Source organism: Dama dama, chromosome 1 (assembly GCF_033118175.1).
Source record: "Dama dama isolate Ldn47 chromosome 1, ASM3311817v1, whole genome shotgun sequence".
NCBI classification, from domain to species: domain Eukaryota; kingdom Metazoa; phylum Chordata; class Mammalia; order Artiodactyla; family Cervidae; genus Dama; species Dama dama.
In genome coordinates this window covers 82,145,769-82,166,826 of record NC_083681.1, presented here as the reverse complement: position 1 = coordinate 82,166,826, position 21,058 = coordinate 82,145,769, and the positions used below count along the sequence as shown (strand labels likewise).

The window sequence follows — 21,058 nt, the reverse complement described above, 5'->3', positions numbered from 1 at the left end:
TTCGTTCTGTCAGGAACACTCAACCCTGGTGTAGACAGTAGTAAGGGCTGGCCATGGTAGGAAGGAATAGAGATACTTTACCAGTGGGAATGCAAGTGGTATGTTACATTTTTTAAAAGTTGTCAGTCTTAGAAAGTCAAACATAAATTTACCCCATCAGCCAACAATTCCACTTAAAGGTATTTACTCAAGTGAAACGCAAACCCAGAACTGTGTTGTTCAAGCACAGAACTATATGCAAATGTTTATAGCAGATTTAACTGTAATCAATAAAACTAGAAATAAACAACCTGGTTAGATCTGTATAATAGAATAGTACCTGATAATAAAAAAATAACAATCTACTGATACAAGCAACAAAAGGATGAATGTATTATGTGTTATCCCAGATGAGAGTAGCCAGACCCCAAAAGCTACATGTTGTATGATTTCACTTGTATTTCTTACAAAGGAACAGTCATATGACAAATTCAGGTTCCAGGATCTGGGAGTGGCAGGAGAGTTTCACTGAGAAAGAGCAGGGAAATTTGAGGGCAGACAAGACTGTTCTTTATTTTGATTGTGTTGGTGGTTACATGATCACACACACATTTGTCCAAACTCTCAGAACTGCACACTAAAATATGAAGTTGCAAATAAATTACACTTAAACTTAAAAAAAAGAAAGAAATGACAAGAAAATAATGTAAATATATCTGTGTGCTGCTGGCTTAGGAAGTCAAGCTCGTCCTCAAGGTGATTTAATTGCTTCTTTCTGAAGAAAGTGGAATGAGAGCTTTTGGCTATCCTCATGGGGGCTTCTCCTGAGAGAAGCTCCAGGTCCCTAACATTCCCTCCTGGCTCCCATTCATTAGCTTCTAACACCCCCAAATAGTTCTCCTTGACATCATTTCAGAAGGAACAGACTACATACGGAACCTCTCTGGTCATTTATTTACTCATCTGAATGTGAATAATTGTTAGTACACATAAAGGCCTTCCTCAAAACAGGATTTTCTGTGGGTCTGCAAAAACTGACAGGGAAAGCCCCCAAGATAAATATTATATGAAATGCAGTCAAAATGACAATTTACTGAGCTGTATTATAGACCTTCTTCATTAGCTCTCCGTGGTCACACATCGGTGAATTACGCTGATGTGTCAATCATATTGTATCCATTTCACAAAAGATTGGTCTAAGGTAAGTGACAATTATAAGGACACCTTTTATTTATTTATTTATTTTCTGAGAGTTGGTGATGGACAGGGAGGCCTGGCATGCTGCGGTTCATGGGGTCGCAAAGAGTCAGACACGACTGAGCGACTGAACTGAACTGAACTGAAAGAAATCTGGACTGATAAGGACACCTTTTGATTAGCGTCACAGAGAGAGCTTCTTCAACAGAATTTTTAAATTTTACCCTGGAAGAGCTTCAGATCAGACTGAAAATTCAGGATTTGCAGCCTCTTTTTTCAAGAGACAGGTAAGCTTCTGTATTCCATACACATTTTGAGCAAGAAGTGTAATACATGTAAAAGCAGTCATGAAGCTGATCCTATGAGCTATTTGAGCTCAAGCTGGAATGTCATTAACATTTTCCTGAAAAAACTGGGATAGAGGCAAATTACAAAATAATTCCACTGGTTGGAAGTTCAGTTATGCTCATGAAGCTCTACATCATGCTCCTAAAGATGATGGACAAAAACAGCAGGTGATGCTCTGACTGAGGAGGCGGTAATTTCATTGTTTTCTGTCTTCTCATGTCATTGTGGTGGAAGCTTACAATGTTTGAATTAACAGTTTAGATTCCAGAAGAGTCCTCATTAGATTTTTTTAGATCTGTATGCTATTAGCTATTCTTTACCTCACAATCTCACCCTTTTCAGAAAAGTTGACGGAGCAGTCATTCAGAAGCAAAGCTTGTAAAATGAATCATTTATTTCATTTAAATCTTAGATTTATGTTGTATTAGATAGGTAATTTAGGAAATACCTTCTCAAATTCTCATTTTTAGTATCTCTAAAACATTCATAATGGAGTTAACATTTACCATGAAGATTGAGACAATCTATATCTAAATATATAATTCTCTTATTAAAGATCGTAGGACCCAGTGTATGCTATAAATTGTTATAGGTTATTTTACCATGTTTGTCAGAAATTGGTAAGCACAAATGCCTTTAGAGATTAGGAATGGAAACTTAAATAGCAGCATGGACAGAGAAAGATTTTAGAGACAAGTGCTGCCAGAGAATGAACATACTTCCAAAGCTCCAAATCTAAATTAAAAAGTTAAAACATGGGACTTGCCCCAGAAGAGGTGCAGGCTAGAATTAAACTCCTGGTCCATCATTTATCAACCCTATATTTCTGTGACCCAGCTAATGAATGAGAGTGAAGTGAGTAAAAATGAGTTTTAGAGAAGAAAACTCCTTCAAATATGGATCACAAGGAAAAATAAGAAAGATAGGCCAAACATCCTTGAATTTTCATATAAAATGTCTGTCGTTGTTAAGTCATAAGTCATGTTGAAATCTTTTGCAACCCCATGGACTCCTCTGTCCATGGGATTTTCCAGCCAAGAATGCTGGAGAGGGTTGCCACTGCTTACTCCAAGGGATCTTCCCCATCCAGGGATCGAAACAGCACTTTCTGCATTGACAGGTTCATCACCAGGGAAGCCCTAAAATGTCTGGGATAGAGTAAGAAATCCTGGAGGGCACAGGAAAGACTAAATGAACTCATGTGTGAGGAAAGGAATATTGAGAAATAAGTCCAGACTTCAAACTCACCCATATTTTGAGACCCTGAAAATCACCATCCACCTTTCCTAAACTAAGATGGAGATCATCATTTCATGGTAACGATAACATAATAATTTATCAGGATTTGCTCTGTTATCATCCTCCTGCCATGTGGGAGACCTGTGTTCGATCCCTGGGTTGGGAAGTTCCCCTGGAGAAGGGAACAGCTCAGTTCAGTTCAATTCAGTTGCTTAGTCCTATCTGACTGTGACCCCATGGACTGCAGCACAAAAAGCCTCCCTGTCCATCACGAACTCCCAGAGCTTACTCAAACTCATATCCATCAAGTCAGTGATGCCATCCAACCATCTCATCCTCTGTCATCCCCTTCTTCTCCTGCCTTCAATCTTTCCCAGCATCAGGGTCTTTTCCAATGAGTCAGCTCTTCACATCAGGTGGCCAAAGTACTGGAGTTTCAGCTTCAGCATCAGTCCCTCCAATGAACACCCAGGACTGATCTCCTTTAGAATGGACTGGTTGGATCTCCTTGCAGTCCAAGGGACTCTCAAGAGTCTTCTGCAACACCACAGTTCAAAAGCATCAATTTTTTGGCACTCAGCTTTCTCCACAATCCAACTCTCACATCCATACATGACCACTGGAAAAACCATAGCCTTGACCAGACGGACCTTTGTTGGCAAAGTAATGTCTCTGCTTTTTAATATTCTATCTAGGTTGGTCATAACTTTCCTTCCAAGGAGCAAGCATCTTTTAATTTCATGGCTGCAGTCACCATCTGCAGGGATTTTGGAGCCCCCCAAAATAAAGTCTCTCACTGTTTCAGTTATTTCCCCATCTATTTGCCATGAAGTGATGGAACCAGATGCTTTAAGCCAAATTTTTCACTCTTTTCTTTCGCTTTCATCAAGAGGCTCTTTAGTTCTTCTTCACCTTCTGCCATAAGTGTGGTGTCATCTTCATGTTTGAGGTTGCTGATATTTCTCCCAGCAATCTTGATTTCAGCTTCTGCTTCATCTAGCCAGGCATTTTGCCTGACATATAAGTTAAATAAGCAGGGTGAAAACGCACAGTCTTGACGTACTCCTTTTCCTATTTGGAGCAAGTCTGATGGTCCATGTCCAGTTTTAACTGTTGCTTCCTGACTTGCATACAAATTTCTCAACAGGCAAGTCAGGTGGCCTGTTATTCCCATCTCTTTAAGAATTTCCCACAGTTTGTTGTGATCCACACAGCCAAAGCTTTGGCATAGTCAATAAAGCAGAAGCAGATGTTTTTCTGGAAACTCTCTTGCTTTTTCCATGATCCAATGGATGTTGGCAATTTGATCTCTGGTTTCTCTGTCTTTTCTAATACAGCTTGAACATCTAGAAGTTCACTGTTCATGTACTGTTGAAGCCTGGCTTGGAGAATTTTGAGCATTACTTTGCTAGCGTGTGAGATGAGTGCAATTGTGCAGCAGTTTGAACATTATTTGGCATTGCCTTTCTTTAGGACTGAAATGAAAACTGACCTTTTCCAGTCCTGTGGCTACTGCTGAGTTTCCTAGATTTGCTGGCATATTGAGTGCAGCATTTTCCCAGCATCATCTTTTAGTATTTTAAATAGCTCAACTGGAATTCCATCACTTCCACTTGCTTTGTTTGTAGTGATGCTTCCTAAGGCCCACCTGACTTCACATTCCAGGATATCTGGCTATAGGTGAGTGATCACACCATCGGGATTATCTGGGTCATGAAGATCTTTTTTTGTACAGTTCTTCTGTGTATTCTTTCCACCTCTTCTTAGTCTCTTCTGCTTCTGTTAGGTCCATACCATTTGTGTCCTTTATTGAGCTCATCTTTGCATGAAATGTTCCCTTGGTATCTCTAATTTTCTCAAAGAGATCTCTAGTCTTTCCCATTCTATTGTTTTCCTCCATTTCTTTTCATTGATCACTTAGGAAGTCTTTCTTACATCTCCTTGGTATTCTTTGGAACTCTGCATTAAAATGGATATATCTTTCCTTTGCCTTTAGCTTCCCTTCTTTTCTCAGCTATTTGTGAGACCTCCTCAGACAACCATTTTGCCTTTTTGCATTTCTTCTTCTTGGAGATCGTCTTGATAACTGCCTCCTGTACAATGCTACAAACCTCTGTTCATAGTTCATCAGGCACTCTGTCTATGAGATCTAATCCCTTGAATCTGTTTCTCACTCCCAATGTATGTTCATAAGAGATTTGATTTAGGTCATACCTGAATGGTTTAGTGGTTTTCCCTACTTTCTTCAGTTTAAGTCTAAATTTGGCAAAAAGGCGTTCATGATCTGAGCCACAGTCAGCTCCCAGTATTGTTTTTGCTGACTTTATAGAGCTTCTCCATCTTTGGCTGCAAAGAATGTAATCAATTTGATTTCAGTATTGACCATCTGGTGATATCCATATGTAGAGTCTTCTCTTGTGTTGTTGGAAGAGAGTGTTTGCTATGACCACTGCATTCTCTTGGCAAAACTCTGTTAGCCTTTGCCCTGATTCATTTTGTACTCCAAGCCAAATTTGCCTGTTACCCCAGCTATCTCTTGATGTCCTACTTTTACATTCCAGTCCCATATAATGAAAAGGACATATTTTTTTTTTCTTCCTTTATTAGTTGGAGGCTAATTACCTCACAACATTTCAGTGGGTTTTGTCATACATTGATATGAATCAGCGGTGGAGTTACATGTATTCCCCATCCCAATCCCCCCTCCCACCTCCCTCTCCACCCGATTCCTCTGGGTCTTCCCAGTGCACCAGGCCCGAGCACTTGTCTCATGCATCCCACCTGGGCTGGTGATCTGTTTCACTATAGATAATATACATGCTGTTCTTTCAAAACATCCCACCCTCGCCTTCTCCCACAGAGTCCAAAAGTCTGTTCTGTACATCTCTGTCTCTTTTTCTGTTTTGCATATAAGGTTATCATTAGCATCTTTCTAAATTCCATATATATGTGTTACTATGCTGTAATGGTCTTTATCTTTCTGGCTTACTTCACTCTGTATAATGGGCTCCAGTTTCATCCATCTCATTAGAACTGATTCAAATGAATTCTTTTTAATGGCTGAGTAATATTCCATGGTGTATATGTACCACAGATTCCTTATCCATTCGTCTGCTGATGGGCATCTAGGTTGCTTCCATGTCCTGGCTATTATAAACAGTGCTGCGATGAACATTGGGGTGCACGTGTCTCTTTCAGATCTGGTTTCCTCAGTGTGTATGCCCAGAAGTGGGATTGCTGGGTCATATGGCAGTTCTATTTCCAGTTTTTTAAGAAATCTCCACACTGTTCTCCATAGCGGCTGTACTAGTTTGCATTCCCACCAACAGTGTAAGAGGGTTCCCTTTTCTCCACACCCTCTCCAGCATTTATTGCTTATAGACTTTTGGATAGCAGCCATCCTGACTGGCTTGTAATGGTACCTCATTGTGGTTTTGATTTGCATTTCTCTGATAATGAGTGATGTTGAGCATCTATTCATGTGTATGTTAGCCATCTGTATGTCTTCTTTGGAGAAATATCTGTTTAGTTCTTTGGCCCATTTTTTGATTGGGTTATTTATTTTTCTGGAATTGAGCTGCAGGAGTTACTTGTATATTTTTGAGATTAATCCTTTGTCTGTTGCTTCATTTGCTATTATCTTCTCCCAATCTGAGGGCTGTCTTTTCACCTTACGTATAGTTTCCTTTGTTGTGCAAAAGTTTTTAAGTTTCATTAGATCCCATTTGTTTATTTTTGCTTTTATTTCCAGGATTCTGGGAGGTGGGTCATAGAGGATCCTGCTGTGATTTATGTCGGAGATTGTTTTGCCTATGTTCTCCTCTAAGAGTTTTATAGTTTCTGGTCTTATGTTTAGATCTTTAATCCATTTTGAGTTTATTTTTGTGTATGATGTTAGAAAGTGTTCTAGTTTCATTCTTTTACAAGTGGTTGACCAGTTTTCCCAGCACCACTTGTTAAAGAGGTTGTCTTTTTTCCATTGTATATCCTTGCCTCCTTTGTCAAAGATAAGGTGCCCGTAGGTTTGTGGATTTATCTCTGGGCTTTCTATTCTGTTCCATTGATCTATACTTCTGTCTTTGTGCCAGTACCATACTGTCTTGATGACTGTGGCTTTGTAGTAGAGTCTGAAGTCAGGCAAAGCTAAAAGCTGGTTTTTTGAAAAAATAAACAAAATTGACAAACCATTAGCAAGACTCATTAAGAAACAAAGAGAGAAGAACCAAATTAACAAAATTAGAAATGAAAATGGAGAGATCACAACAGACAACACTGAAATACAAAGGATCATAAGAGACTACTACCAGCAGCTCTATGCCAATAAAATGGACAACTTGGATGAAATGGACAAATTCTTAGAAAAGTATAAGTTTCCAAAACTGAGCCAGGAAGAAATGGAAGATCTTAACAGACCCATCACAAGCAAGGAAATCGAAACTGTAATCAAAAATCTTCTAGCAAACAAAAGCCCAGGACCAGATAGCTTCACAGCTGAATTCTACCAAAAATTTAGAGAAAAGCTAACACCTATCTTACTCAAACTCTTCCAGAAAATTGCAGAAGAAGGTAAGCTTCCAAACTCATTCTATGAGGCCACCATCACCCTAATTCCAAAACCAGACAAAGATGCCACAAAAAAAGAAAACTACAGGCCAATATCACTGATGAACATAGATGCAAAAATCCTTAACAAAATTCTAGCAAACAGAATCCAACAACATATTAAAAAAATCATACACCATGACCAAGTGGGCTTTATCCCAGGAATGCAAGGATTCTTTAATATCCACAAATCAATCAATGTAATACACCACATTAACAAATTGAAAGATAAAAACCATATGATTATCTCAATAGATGCAGAGAAAGCCTTTGACAAAATTCAACACTCATTTATGACTAAAACTCTCCAGAAAGCAGGAATAGAAGGAACATACCTCAACATGATAAAAGCTATATATGACAAACCCACAGCAAGCATCACCCTCAATGGTGAAAAATTGAAAGCATTTCCCCTGAAATCAGGAACAAGACAAGGGTGCCCACTCTCACCACTACTATTCAACATAGTGTTGGAAGTTTTGGCCACAGCAATCAGAGCAGAAAAAGAAGTAAAAGGAATCCAGATAGGAAAAGAAGAAGTGAAACTCTCACTGTTTGCAGATGACATGATCCTCTACATAGAAAACCCTAAAGACTACCAGAAAATTACTAGAGCTAATCAATGAATGTAGTAAAGTCGCAGGATATAAAATTAACACAGAGAAATCCCTTGCATTCCTATACACTAACAATGAGAAAACAGAAAGAGAAATTCAGGAAACAATACCATTCACCATTGCAACAAAAAGAATAAAATACTTAGGAGTATATCTACCTAAAGAAACAAAAGACCTATACATAGAAAACTATAAAACACTGATGAAAGAAATCAAAGAGGACACAAACAGATGGAGAAACATACCGTGTTTATGGATTGGAAGAATCAATATTGTCAAAATGGCTATTCTACCCAAAGCAATCTATAGATTCAATGCAAACCCTATCAAGCTACCAAAGGTATTTTTCACAAAACTAGAACAAATAATTTCACAATTTGTATGGAAATACAAAAAACCTCGAATAGCCAAAGTAATCTTGAGAAAGAAGAATGGAACTGGAGGACATCTTTTTTGAGTGTTAGTTCTAGAAGATCTTGTAGGTCTTCATAGAGCCGTTCAACTTCAGCTTCTTCAGCTTTAGTGGTTGGAGCATAGACTTGGATTACTGTGATACTGAATGGTTTGCCTTGGAAATGAACAGAGATCATTCTGTTGTTTTTAAAATTGCCTTCAAGTACTGCATTTCGGACTCTTTTGTTGACTACCCACTGCACTAATCTGGCCTGGAGAATTCCATGGACCATAGGGTTGCAAAGAATCAGACAGGACTAGTGACTTTCACTTTCATAGCAACACCCTAGTTGTGCTTTTAAAAAATATATTACCTCATTTAACTGTTATAATAATTGTTTTTCAAGGATCTAATTACCACATCATTTTATAGAGACAATGAGGCTCAAAGATGTTATATCTCGAATAATGTCTCCTAGGTTTTAAATTACAAGGCTGCTTTTGAACACATATGCACCTCTTTTCAGAACCCAAGCTCAACATTCTATGGCACACTTTCTTTTTAGAATTGCCTCTTTGGCTATGTATGGCTCTATGATATGCAATGAATAAATAAATATAAGTATTAGTTAAAAATAAATTCAATTAAATTTCAGGAGCATGTGTCCTGGAAATCACTCTGCCTGGGTCCAAAGCTTGACTCTGTCAGTTGGTAGTCAGATAAACTTGCTCAAAACACTTAACCTTTTGTAGGTTTGTTGAGAGGATTAAGCATATTTAAGCATATTAAACTTAAATGTGTACTTGGAGTGAGCACTGTATAAACATAACCTGTTGATAGATTCAAGTAATCTGATTTGGAAGATGTGTTTATGGCAAATGTGTGATCAGTCAGTTCAGTTCAGTTCAGTAGTTCAGTCGTGTCCAACTCTGTGACCCCATGGACAGTAGCACACCAGGCCTCCATGTCCATCACCAACTCCTGGAGTTTACTCAAACTCATGTCCATTGAGTCGGTGATGTCATCCAACCACCTCATCCTCTGTCATTCCCTTCTCCTCCCACCTTCAATCTTTCCCCACATCAGGGTCTTTCCAAATTACCTTCTTTGCATCAGGTGGTCAAAGTATTGTGTGATATAAGACAAATAATAATCTCTCTCTGCACCTCAGTTTGTTCATTTGCTCAAGTGGGAAATTGACAATGTAATCTGCATGGATCTTTCAGCTTCAACAAACAGCATATAACTGTTAGACAATTCATTTGCTAAGTTTTTTATTCCACTCTATGCTTTATTTTTCTCCTACGTTTTTTGACTTTTGAGTCTTCGTTGCTGCTCACAGGCTTTCTAGAGTTGTGGTGAATGGGGCTACTTTGTAGCTGTGGTGCACGGACTTTTCATTGCCATGATCTCTCTTGTTGTGGAGCTTGGGCTCTAGAGTGTGTGGGTTTCAACAGTTGTGGTGCAAGGGCTTGGTTGCTCCTCAGCATGTGGAACTCTCCTGGTTGAGGAATCCAACCCATGCCCCCTGCATTGGCAGGCAGCTTCTAAACCACTAGACCACCAGGGAAGATGAAAACTATGCTTTAGATCAGAGAATCAAGAAGAATAATTTATTGTCATCATAAAATGATAAAATAACAGGGTGTTTATATGATTCCAGTGCAAACTCTTTGCTGTTTACCACATGCTCTTTGCTTTCTCATTACTACAGAGAATTTAGAAAATTTCCATGGAGAATAGTACAGAGGTGATGGATTTCATCCTGGTGGGGCTAACCAATGCTCCAGAACTCCAGATTCCCCTCTCTATTGTGTTCACCCTCATTTATCTCATCAGTGTTTTTGGAAACCTGGGGATGATCACGTTGATCCTGTTGGACTCCCGTCTACACACCCCAATGTACTTTTTCATCATTAATCTGTCTTTGGTGGACTTTGGCTACTCCTCAGCTGTCACACCAAAAGTGATGGCTGGGTTTCTTAGAGGAGACAAAGTCATCTCATACAATGCCTGTGCTACTCAGATATTCTTTTTTGCAGCCTTTGCCAGTGTGGAAAATTTCCTCTTAGCTTCAATGGCCTATGATTGCCATGCAGCAGTGTGTGAACCCCTACATTACACCATCACCATGAAGATGAGTGTGTGTGCCCATCTGGCCACAGGCTCCTACATCTGTGGTTTCGTGAATGCCTCCATCCATGCTGGGAGCACGTTCAGCCTTTCTCTGTGTAAGTCCAACATGGTCCGTCACTTCTTCTGGGATATTCCAGCTGTCATGGCTCTCTCTTGCTCTGATAAACATGTTAGAGAGGTGGTTCTCGTTTTAATTTCAAGCTTTAATGTCTTTTTTCTCCTCTGGTAATATTTATTTCCTACTTTTTCATATTTGTCACTGTCTTGAAGATGCACTCGGCTAAGGGATATCAAAAAGCTTTGTCCACCTGTGCTAGTCACCTCTCAGCAGTCTCTATCTTCTATGGGACAATCATCTTCATGTACTTACAGCCCAGCTCCAATCATTCCATGGACATGGACAAAGTGGCCTCTGTGTTCTATGCTATGGTCATCCCCATGCTGAACCCTATAGTCTACAGCCTGAGGAACAAAGAGGTGAAAAGAGCATTCAAGAAGGTTTGGGGGAAGGCAAAATTCTCTCTAGGATTTTAATGCTGCATGAAGTACAATAATCTAGTTTTGTTCCTCTTAAGTCTTTCCATTCACATTTTTAGCCCTGAAGTACATTTAATTGGTAAAGTTATATTCTTACCACTCAAAAATCTGTTGTATAATAAAAATAAAATGTGATACTTGAACTAAATATGTCTCAAGTAAAACATAAGACATTTTGAATCCTACTTCTTAAAAACATTTCTAATGGTTTTTTACTTAGTCACTTGCTACACAGGCATTTTCTCTATCACATGGCAGTGCAAACATACATATAAATCAGTGATATAAGCAAGTTCATGAACAGAAACACATATGTGTGATCTGTGTGGGCATATGATCACATACACATGGCACTGGTAAATTTGTGGTATAGGTAGTTTATAATGTAATAATTTAAGACAATTTAAAGCTATTAGAATATAAATTTATGTCTAATCTTCTTTATTTCTTTAATGGAATATCTGTTTTAAGAGCCTTAATTGGTTAAAAAGTTATGTAATCCTAAACTAAAGGATGGGCTTCATTGGCACATTTTATTGAAAGGCACATAAATATCACATTCAAATGAAGTTATATTTCTGTCTTGGCTGAGTAATTTTGTAAAACCAAATGTTCACATTAAAATTTTCAAAAGGATGAACAAACTTGAATATAAGAAAAATAAAAGAAAATAAAAGCATTTTAAATTATGTATATATGACCACAAAGTTTAATGATGTTTAAAAAAATGCAGAGAGTATTAATAACATTGTGCATTTTTCTGTCTGCAAATGCTTTGAAATGGTTGATGCTTCTCGTTTGTTCATACTTTAGTTGAGTTAGGTCACCTTTTTCGCTCTCCAAGTCTTCTCCCCAGCTCCATTCACACAAATTCCCTTGCTGTTTCTTGACAACTTCACATATATTTCTGCATCAGAGCCTTTGAATTTGCTGCTCCCTCTGAATGGAATCTTCCCTTACTTCATTTAGGATGTCCTTAAATGTTATTCTAACCCAGAGACTTCCCTGACTATAAAACACTCTCTCATCCCCATACACAGCAACTCTTAACCCTATAATTTTCTTTATAATCCTTATCAACACTCACTCATATATATTTATTTGCCCGTTGGTTTGTTAACCATTTCTCCTAACTAGAATGTAAGCTCCATAAGAGCAGTGACTTTATCTCTTTTTCTCATGATGTGATTCTCAGCACTTAAATGGCTATGTGTCTCATAATAGATTCTCAATAAACAATCATCAAAAGTACAAATAAATTGAGTCTTTTTTGCATCATATGTTAAATCTTTGAACTGATGATGATCATATTACAGTGTATTCCCCTTAGTAAAATCAAAATTAATTAGGGTATTGGAATATAAAGTTATGTTGAACCTTTATTTATTTAATTGAAAAATTGTCCAATGTAGAGGAAGAGTTTTGCCATTTTTCAGATGAAGGTGTCATTTTTTTGGCACATTTTATAGAAAGCTACATAAGCACAGCATTTAATGGATTATAATAATATTTCCATCTTGACTCAGTCATTTTGGAGAACTAGCATGTTCACATGATAATTTTCAAAGAGATAAAATGACTATAGTAGAAGAAAACTGGTGGGGGTTAAACTTGTTTAAGTTTAACCAGATAAGTGAGAAAATGCAGAAACAAAGGTAAATAGTCAAGGGAGGCCAAATAATAATAGTTTAGAAAGTAAGCAAAGTTTAGGCCCTTTAGTTCCTTCTCAAGTGCTGTAGATGATATTCTGGGCCATAGATATTGAAAGCTCCCCCAGGGGGAGGCGTGAAGATACGTGATGACCAGACTGTAGTCATGACACAAGAGGCCACAATTCCAAGAACTGGCCTAAAAAAACATGACAACAAAATGACCCCGGAACTGAAGATTACTTGTCATTAAATCAATCAAGAGGACACTGGCCAGGCCACTGATGACCAATTTCAAGATGACTGTCAGAGCTGACAGTGCTGTTTCTATGAGTAGCTCCCTCTCTCAGCCTATGAAAGCTCTTGCCCTCTGATTGTTGGAGGTAAGACAGAGCTGGCCTTTGCATAGGAGTCTGCTCTTCCTGCCAGTTGCCATCATCCAAAATGAAGCAAAATTTCCTTTCCATCTACCTTGCCTTTAATGACTTTTGAGTGGTGAGCAGTCAGAACCCACTTTCAGTTACACAATGAACTTTTGGAACCCACAGAATCCAATGATCACTGTCTTTACCATGTGTTAAAGTGAAAGTTGCTCAGTCATGTCTGACTCTTTGGTACCCCATGGACTATACAATCCATGGAATTCTCCAGACCAGAATACTGGAGTGGGAAGCTATTCCCTTCTCCAGGAGATCTTCCCAACCCAGGGATCGAACCCAGGTCTCCCACATTGCAGGCAGATTCTTTACCAGCTGAGCCACCAGGTACCTTTGTCAAACTTGGGCATCACCATTGGTGTTACTATTATCTAAACTTTAGATTTTACTTGGGTTTTGCAATTTTTTCCAACCAATTTTTTTTCTCTTCTAGGAGACAATTCAGTAACAACATTGAGTCAACATCTCATGGTTCCTTCATTTCTTCTTGTCTATGATGGTTTCTCAGTCTTTCCTCATTTTTCATAATCCTAAAGTTTTGGGGAATACTAGTCAGAGGTTTTGTAAAGTCTCTTAACTTGCATTTGTCTGAATTTTTTGATCATTGTGAGATGAGGGTTGGGGGATTATGTGAAGAATAAGACCCCTTTTCATCATCTTATATAAAGGGGTACATGTAAGCAACGTGACTTGACACTGTGATATTAACTTCCGTCACTGGCCCAAGATAGTTTTGCTATGTTGTCCAGTGTAAAGAAAATTTCTCCCTTTCCTATTTTTTTTCTTTTTTTTTTTTTGTAAGCAACTTACTAAGTCTAGCTGATCCTCCAGGCTATGGAAGACTAAGGTTGACCTCCTGCAGTGGAGGAGAATATACCAATAAATTATTTAGAATGCTTTGAAGGGAAAAAATGATCTCTTCTCTACCACTTAATTTTATTTATTCAATTATTTGTATATGTAACCACAGAAACACATATTTACTGTGCACTTTGTATTGTAATTCAATATTATATTGATTTATTTATTTTGCTTAAATTGTTCCAAGTTTGGTCATTGGAAACTCTTTAATTTTTTTTTTCCTGTTTCCTTTTGACATGTCCTGTATCCTTTTATATTTGAACATTTATTTATATTTGAGAGTTACAGGACACCCAGGGTCATCTTGTATTTAACCTGCTCAGTCCCAGAATCAATAAATTATTTCTCCAAAGAGCTCTGCTTTAATCTATTAGAGGAGGATACTTAGGAAGTAGGAGCCAGGAGCCAGGAAGGCTCATTGTTACTGGGGTGCTACTTCTAGGCGCTCTCAGAGATAAAACCAGGAAATATATACATACACTAACAAACGTATTTGAGCTCGCCTGGTGGCCCAGTGGTCAAGAATCCACCTGCAATGCAGGAGTGCAGGTTCAATCCCTGGGTCAAGAAGCTCGCCTGGAGAAGAAATGGCAACCAACTCCTGTATTCTTGCCTGGGACATTCCATGCACAGTCGGAGCCTGGTGGACCACAGTCCATGGAGTCACAAAAGAGTCAGACTTGACTTAGAGACTAAATAACAATAACAAATATATACATCCAAAAGTATGTTTCTTTCTATATCAGTCCATCTATATCTACAGTAAACTAAATAATACATTCATCCTGATGGTTCTTTCAGTCTTCCCTACTTATGTGTGACTTCTCCTTTGTACTCCTGGCTTTCTAAGGGTTTTTATCATGAAATTGAATTTTATCAATTATTATTTTCTGCAGCAATTGATATGATCATGTTATTTTCTTTATTAGCATATTAATATGCCAGATTACAGTGACTGATATTTAAATGTTGTATCAGCCTGGCATACATGGAATAAATCCCATTTAGTTGTGGCGTATAATTCTTTTCATACTTTGCTGGATTTGGTTTGGTAATATTTTGTTGAGGACTTCTGCATTTATGTTCGTGAGAAATATTGGTCTGTAACTTTCTTTACTTTTAATGTATTTTTCTGGTGTTAGTATTAGGGTACTTTCTATACTTTTTTTTTTTTTTTTTTGGTCACTTGCAATTAAAAGACTTATTATAAACTTGTATTTAAATATTGTTGAATTAGGAAACCTGAGAACAGATGGCAATGTGCTTCTCATTCATGGCTTTTATTTTTATTTTCTTCCCCAGCTGAGTCGGAATGCTTTTGCTGGGACAAAGTTGATCCAGCACGAAGGGTAAAGTGTAAATAGGGCGAGATAATGTGGTAAGCAGAGACAAAGAAGCAGAGACAAAGTATCTAAGACATAAAATCCACAAACTTCTCCGTGTTTGGCATGTTGTGTCAAGCAGCCTAGCCATGACCCCCATGGGAGCAAAAGTGTGAGACAGGACAGCTTGGGGACTGAGCAACGCGACGTCAGCACTCTGCCTTTTCTTGTAGGCTTCCTCCTGCATCACCGTCCCCACCGATCGGGTAGGTGTGGTTGGTGAGACAGGATGGCGGATGTACAGAGTAGAAGTCAACTCTAGCCAACTTAACAGAGAGGCGTTTATTGGAGGAATAAAGAAGTACTCACAAAACCAAGAAGAAGGATGGCTAATTAAGCGAAGGAAATCAGTGTTAAACAAAGGAAACCGGAAGGCAGGAAGCACAGGCAAGACAAACCCCCTGAGACAGCTCTGTTCAGACAGTTCCTCTGGCACATCCATCACGTCTGCCTCAGGCCGTCACAATCACAGCTGAAGGCCCTTTGCTAATGTCACATGCCACAGCGCCAATGTCAACAAGTCCTGACCGTCCTAACTTCCGCATGTCATCTGTGGCCTCCCCTTGACTGAGATAAGTACTCCTGTTGCGGCCGAGCAGTGAGCATGGTGAGTATAATGACAAGAACAGTAGCTCTCATTTATATGGCTTCTTAGAACATTCATGCTGTTCTCAGTGCTTCACATGTCTTAGCTTATTTAATCCTCACAACAACTCCATGAATAGGTACCATTATTCCCATTTTACTTATGAGGAAACGGAGGCTTGCAGACACCAAATAACTTGCCCGAGGTCCAGGGCAGTTTGCACAGAACCAAGTTTGCAACCATGCCACTCTCTAGATGTTCTCTAGGGAGACCCTTGAACACGGTATTGTATAGCTTTCCACCGAGTTTCGCATACTGGGGAATTATCAAAAATAGGAAAAGTTAAGGTAAAGAACTTCCAGAAAAATGTCGTATGTCAGCTCCTAGTGGTCATGTTACAGTTTCCACATAGAAATACATCTGAATTTTTGTTTTGGTTGAGTCCCAGAATTGTTCAGCTTTGTCTATAACTGGGGGAAAAAATCAAATATGCTACCGATGAATCCTTCCTTTGCAATTTTTGACACCTTAAGGAAGTTCATGTTTTGACCCTCCTCTGTCTTATTTCTCGGTTTGTTAATTATTCACATGAATCCCCAACCCCACAACTATGTGTTAGTGTCTTTGAAATTAACTCATGGTGACTTTTAAGTCTCCTTGGACTTCAAGGAGATCAAGCCAGTCAATCCTGAAGGAAATCAACCCTGGATATTCATTGAAAGGACTGATGCCAAAGCTGAAGGTCTAAGTACTTTGGCCACCTGATCTGAAGAGCCATCTCATTGGAAAAGACCCTGATGCTGGGAAAGAATGAAGGCAAAAGAAGAGGGCAGCAGAGGATGAAACGGTTAGATAGCATCGTCGACTCAACAGACATGAACTTGAGCAAACTCTGAGACACAGTGAAGGACAGGGAAGCCTGGAGTGCTGCAGTCCATGGGATCACAGAGTCAGACATGATTTAGTGACTGAACATCACCACCATAAGGGATAAATGATTTGTTTTAGAGAAAATCACACTTTCAGAAATGGAGGCTCTTTTACAAAGAAAATTAAGACTTTGTTTTTTATAGTATTTGATGACTTTACCATGTATCAGGCTGTTTGAAGAACTTTACCAGCATTAACTAATACATTCCTCATAACATCCATAAGAAGTAGGCACTGTCATCATCTCCTTTTTATAAATGAGGGAACTGATATGCACAAGGGTCATGTAGCCTGTAACAGTTTTGTTGTGAATTTAAGAACTCATGTTGCTGTGAGATGACAGAATTAATGTCCTAGCATAGTTTTCATTACTCTTCTCAAGATTCTATCTGATTCTATCAGGAAAGTTAGTGAAAAACCTCTTCTAAAGATGTCTGCACTATCAAAAGAAATAACCCCAAGTGATGTAGATATATCGTGTTGTGCCTTCACAAACTAAGGTAGGTCTCTACAGACAGTTTAATTGCTTCTTCTCCAGGTGGAATGAGAGATGGTGGCTACCCTCCTGGGTACCTAATCCCCTGATTAACTGCATGTATGCATAAATCTATCTGGTTTCCATTCACTGGCCTGTAACATCCCAAATGACTCTGGCATCATTTTAGATGGACCAGTCTGTTTGTCAAAGACCCTTTGGCATTCCTCTATTAATCTTAAGGTAATAGTTCGTCCATTTTACTAAGTGGACTTATTTTCCAGGCATATTACTCTGAGCCTGTAACAACGATCAGGGATAAAACCCCAAGCTAAAATGTCCGTGGTGAGTATGATAATCCTTTCTTGACATTGCTTAGCCCTTTATAGAGTTCATGCAAGGATGTTCTCTTGTTTGTCCTCACAGCAACATCCCTGTGTGACACATTTGAAAGTATTTTATCATCCTCACTTAAAAATTACATTTTCCTTATATCTCCCTGCCTCTGGAGAACTTCGATCTTTGTAACGAGACATGAAGAAAAAGCTTCAATAGGATCCTTTCTCTTTGAGTGGGACTAACAATTTGAAGGTCACAAGAGAAGCTGTGCCGCTTTCCTTGAAAAGTAAGGCAAATTTCTAGATCAGTTCTGTGGCCTAGTTTGGACTGTGGTCTCACAAGATGTGCTATGTAAAGTTACAAAGGCAATGTGTCCCCACAAATGTCTTTGGAGTTTAAAATCCTGAGTTTTAATGCTCTCATGTTTCCAAGCTAGAGTCCAGATACTTCAACAACCTTCATTAATTAAGAAATGATTTTTCTCAAGTAATAGAAGATGATATTTTTCTAAGCACAACCCTGTGTTTAGGGCAGCACTTAGAAAATGGTGGGTATTCAGTAAATGTTTACTAAGGCACTGAGTGAACAAATGAAGAAATGAATGAATGAATAAATCACTAAATGAACTCCACTGAACACATTATGAAGTACATGGTCCTATGTTACTAGAGCAGTCTCAGGTGTAACTTTGCACAAGATTTTCAGACTCCCGAGATCAAAAGCTTCAGGCTTTTTGAATAAGAAATCTACAGGAAAAAAATATGATTTACATTGTCACTCAGCACATCTACCCACCTATAACGCATACACACATACAGTAGAAACAAAACTTTCATGGAGCCCTAGCTTATTTTTATCTGAAATGTACCTTTAAATTCTGTGCTTTTCTATCTTCTATCTATTAGTTTGAGATGCACAGCATAGTGATTTGATATTTGTATATATAGTAAAATGATCATCAGAATAAGTCTTGATAACATCTGTCACTATACATACAATTTTTTTCAAATATGCAGTATTTATACTATAAATATAGTATTATTGACTATAATGTACATGTATTGACCATGATGTATATCATATTCCCATGATTTATTTTGTAACTAAGAGTTTGTATCATTTGACTCTTTCACCCATTTCACCCACCCTCCACTCCCCAACCTCTGACAGCCATCAGGATGAACCAGCCTATATTCATCTTGTGATTTAAACATATTTCGCTAAGTAAGACTGACTCTTGAACAACATGAGATTTAGGGGCAGTGACCCTCAGCACAGTCAAAAATCTGCATTTAGCATTGCAATTGACTCTCCATTTCTTAAACCTCAGAGAGACCACAGTTGCTTGGGTGATAATCTCTTCACATTGTTCACCTCCAGAAAGACAGTGATATATCATTGTTTTTCTCAGGTGATAATCTAATAGGAGAGCTGAGAAGATCAAATGAAATATTATTTATTCTTTCAGACTACTTGGCATATGGTAAATGCTCAGTGAATAGGAGTGATGTCTTGCTTAGGAAAGACAGTGATAAAAGTATAAATAGGGACTTCCCTGGCAGTCCAGGGGTTCAGATTTTGCCTTTCATTGCAGGGGGTGTGGGTTTGATCCCTGGTCAGGAAGCTAAGATCCCACACTCCTTGTGGTCAAAATACCTATGTGTAAAACAGAACCAATATTGTAACAAATTCAATAAACATTTCAAAACTGGTCTGTGACAAAAAAAGTTCTTAGAAAAAGTAATCTGCAGAGGAAGCACAACTTTCAACCCATATAAAAATAAACAATAGACGTGAGCAGTATGCATGTGCTCAGTCATGTCCGACTCTGTGATCCCCTGGACGGCAGCCCATCAGGTTACTCTGTCCATGGGCTTCTCCAGGCAAAAATGCTGGAGTGGGTTACCATTTCCTCCTCCAAGTTATGTTTCCTTCCCAGGGATCGGACCTGCATCTTCTGCACTGCAGGCAGGTTCTTTATGTTGAGCCATCAGGGAAGCCCAAGCAATAGATATTTTGTACATAATTAAGTGGTTGTTTGGAATAGCCGAGTGGGGTCAGGAACTAATGAATACAGTGCATGCCTTTACAAATGGCAAGATGCAGGTGAGATAGATATAATGGTCATCTGGGTTAAATTCACCCATTTCACTCCATTTTACTTCACTGATTCCTAAAATGTTGATGTTCACTCTTGCCATCACCTGTTTGACCACTTCCAATTTGCCTTGATTCATGGACCTAACATTCCAGGATCCTATGCAATATTGTTAGAACTGGACATGGAACAACAGACTGGTTCCAAAATAGGAAAGGAGTACGTCAAAGCTATATATTGTCACCCTGCTTATTTAGCTTATATGCAGAGTACATCACGCTAAATTCCAGGCTGGATGAAACACAAGCTGGAATCAAGATTGCCGGGAGAAATCAATCACCTCAGATGTGCAGATGACACCACCCTTATGGCAGAAAGTGAAGAAGAACTAAAGAGCCTCTTGATGAAAGTGAAAGAGGAGAGTGAAAAGGTTGGCTTAAAACTCAACATTCAGAAAACTAAAATCATGTCATCCTGTCCTATCACTTCATGGCAAATAGATGGGGAGACAGTGGAAACAAGGACAGACTTTATTTTTCTGGGCTCCAAAATCACTGCAGAATGTGACTGCAGCCGTGAAATTAAAAGATGCTTGCTCTTTGGAAAAAAAGCTATGACCAAACTAGATTGCACATTAAAAAGCAGAGACATTACTTTGCCAACAAAGGTCCATCTAGTCAAGGCTATGGTTTTTCCAGTAGTCATGTATGGATGTGAGAGTTGGACTATAAAGAAAGCTGAGTACCGAAGAATTGATGCTTTTGTACTGTGGTGTTGGAGAAGACCCTGAGATTCCCCTGGACTGCCAGGAGATCCAACCAGTCCATCCTGAAGGAGATCAGTCCTGAACATTCATTGGAAGGACTGATGCTGAAGCTCCAATACTTTGGCCACCTGATACAAAGAACTGACTCACTGGAAAAGACCCTGATGCTGGGAGGGATTGAAGGAAGGAGGAAAAGGGGGCAACAGAGGATGAGATGGGTTGATGGCATCACTGACTCGATGGACATGAGTTTGAGTAAACTCCGGGAGTTGGTGATGGTCAGGGAGGCCTGACATGCTGAAGTCTGTGGGGTCGCAAAGAGTCGGACACGACTGAGTGACTGAACTGGACTGAACTATACTGGTCGTGGTATCAAGGTGTGCTCATGTCATTCAGGTGGCAGAATGTGCAGTGAGTCATTTTCTGTGCATCAATAATTCATCTGTTTTGCTTCCCTTGTTCTGACAGGTGAAACATCATTTCAAA

The 21,058-nt window shown here is 38.9% G+C and overlaps 1 pseudogene; it reads left to right on the top strand.

Moving 5' to 3' along the window:
• Positions 1-10,108: 10,108 nt before the first annotated feature.
• On the top strand, positions 10,109-11,046 carry LOC133056684 (olfactory receptor 5B2-like; annotated as a pseudogene).
• The last annotated feature ends 10,012 nt before the right edge of the window (positions 11,047-21,058 follow it).